Source organism: Periophthalmus magnuspinnatus, chromosome 16 (assembly GCF_009829125.3).
Source record: "Periophthalmus magnuspinnatus isolate fPerMag1 chromosome 16, fPerMag1.2.pri, whole genome shotgun sequence".
Taxonomy (NCBI): Eukaryota; Metazoa; Chordata; class Actinopteri; order Gobiiformes; family Gobiidae; genus Periophthalmus; species Periophthalmus magnuspinnatus.
Genome location: NC_047141.1, coordinates 9,899,371 through 9,902,314, shown reverse-complemented (window position 1 = coordinate 9,902,314; position 2,944 = coordinate 9,899,371).

Sequence of the window (2,944 nt, the reverse complement as noted above, 5' to 3'; positions counted from 1 at the left end):
TCTCCACTGTCACATCAACAGGTGACAGAAATAACCCCAGTGCAGCATGTTTGTGACAGGTAGCAAACACAAGCTCCCAAAAGACAATGTATGAAGTCTGCGGGGATTTTGTGTTTTATGATGTAGTAATCCTGATAATGTTATGGCGTAACTAAAAGTAACTCTCATCCCACAGAGTAGGTTCCAACTAAAGTTAAAAAAAATTAAATTAAATTAAAAAATTAATAAAATAAAACTTCCTTGTTGATTTGGTGATAAGGACAAATCCATCTATCTGGAGAGCATGTCCTCCACATGAGTGTTTTTCCTTTCAGACGGCTAAAAAAGGATTACTGTTACATGGCCCAACACTTACAGGGCCATGTTTGTACTACAAGTTTGCAGTTTAAATTTGACACACATGTTTTTTCCTTTTAATACCTTTCTGTAAATATTGATTAACAGTAATCCTTTTTTAGCAGTCTGAAATGCTATAGTTACTCTGATTACTACCTCAAATGAATAATTACACAGTACAGAGAATGTAAAAGTAGGCAGATTGAATCTAGGCATAAACTAAATTAATTGCTGTTGATACCACACACACACACACACACACACACACACACACACACCCCCGCGCGCGCACACACACACACACACACACACAGGAGGAAGGAGGAAAAGATATTATACCTCAAATCAATGGTACGTCTAGACAAATAATAACTGTGACCTCTATAACCGTGACAACAATTACACAATATTGTTTTGAAGGCCTTGTACCTGATTTTTTTCCCATGTATTTGTTCAAAATTGTATTTTTCTGTTAAACAGAAAGTGCACATTATCATGCTAGTTGTTGTTAGCTTTACTGTGACAGTCAAACTCTGCTCTGGTCTATGAAACTTGTGAAAAGTGATTATAAACTCATTATGGTGAATAGTTAGGATGCTCAGAATGCATAAGGTAACTGAGGACTGACTTGGGGCCATTGCAAACTGTTTAAAATAAACTTCTTCTGTTTTTCACATTTTTAAGCCAGTAAAATCGAAGTACAGCACCTTTAATGTAATACACATAATCTAAACATTTGTTAATAGACTGACTTTACCCTCATGTTGCCACTAGGGGGTACTGTTACAACACATCTCGCCGGTTTCCCATCTGTTCTGTGAGGGAGGTATGAGTTTGCAGATAAAATACATATTTCGCTGTGTGTGTGACAGTGGCCTTTGTGAGAAGAGACATGAAAGATGATCCCTTGTGTTTCTCTATGGCACTTTGGCCTTTAGTGTGGCTCCTGTACAAAGGCAGGGTAGCTGAGTGCAAAACATCATCCTCTCTAAATTACTCCTCGATTGGAAAAAAATATCAACGGGCCGTGTTCGGTTATTTAAAATGTGACCTCTGAGGTTAGCTGGAGCTGCGCGCAGAAAAAAATCCATCTAAATGATCATATTGTGAGAGTTGAACAATTATGCAAATCAAACTGCTTGATATAGCAACAGTAGTTACCTCGCATGGCTTTATTAGTAAACTGATTTGATTAAACAGAAAAACTGACCGAGAATAAAACATAAAACATCAAACTGTGTGCAGCAAAAGGTGAGATATGTTAGTCCCAAGTCCATATTACACTTGCATGGAGTATTAATAATTCACTGGTAAAACATTACATATTTAGATCACCATGTTTTGAAATGTGATCATCCGCAACCATAAGTAAGTAAGTTCTGCCCATGATGCATAACCTCAGCATCCAAGGAAACCCCCACGAGGCATAAAACATGGATTTTATTGCACAAGAGCTACTCTATTCCCCACTGTTCAACAATTACAAAAGCAAACGCAAAGTCGACTTGAATGAGTTGTGCTTAAAATACACATAATCAGCCAGGAAATGTGAAAAAAAGGGAGTTGTGTTTCTCAAATTGATACTGATACTGAAACTCATGACCAATCAGAGCACTCCTTTGACAAAGATTACACAATCCGTAACTTCTCCCGTGAGACAGAAGTAGGGCTGATGCTGTCAAGATCAAACTAACACACTCCCGACAGAGACATACCTTCCACCGGCTTCTCGCGTTGGTGTGCACTGGGCTTTAGGCATCGTTTGTCAAGGAATTAATTTGAGAATGATAACATCTGCGTTTTTCTATATGATGCTTTTGCTTTTTAGTCAAAAAATGTGAATATTCCGCTGTGAGAATGCATGTTTGTAGTGTATCTTCAAATGAGTATGTAATTGAATAAATGTTAAGTTCAGTTAAATCTCATCTTCCAGAAGATTATCGAGATAAAGGAGCATAACATATCAATGGAAACAAGCGTGTTAAAGAGAAAAATAGTTCACCTATACTGTAAGAGTTACAGTACGGCTGTCTAAAGTATCGAAAATCAGACACTAATTGATACTCAAACTAGTATTGAAACTAGACACTTATTTGAGCAAGTATTGACACAAAAACGTTACATTCACAGGACAGAAATGAATAGCTGAATAGCTTTAAAATGATCTGTTGTCATGATGCACGTATTTCTGTCTCCTGTGTTGTTTCCCTGTGTGCTTCTCCCCCTCCCTCACCTGCCTGAACCTGGAGCTGGGCGGAGTTCCTGGCTCCTCCCTCGCGCACCTGCATTCCATCAGCGCAATCATCGCTACCTGCCGTGGATAAGAGGAGCCAGGACCAGAAACTTGGTGCCAGATCGTCCGCATGTCAAACGTGACTATTCCTGCTCTGTTTTTGTACTTGCTTGTTACCTTTTTGATGCTGACTGGATTTTTGCTGCCCTCAGATTCCTGGTCCCTGGACCGTCCCAGCTCCTCTGCCTCTGGCTCTGTTCCTGACCCCGTGTTCCTGCTCCGGTATTGTCTGTTTAGTCTCCACCACCTTGTCTCGTCCTGGACCCCGGCTTGCACCCCGCTTCCCGCTCTGGTTTCCGCTCCCTGCCTCCGTTG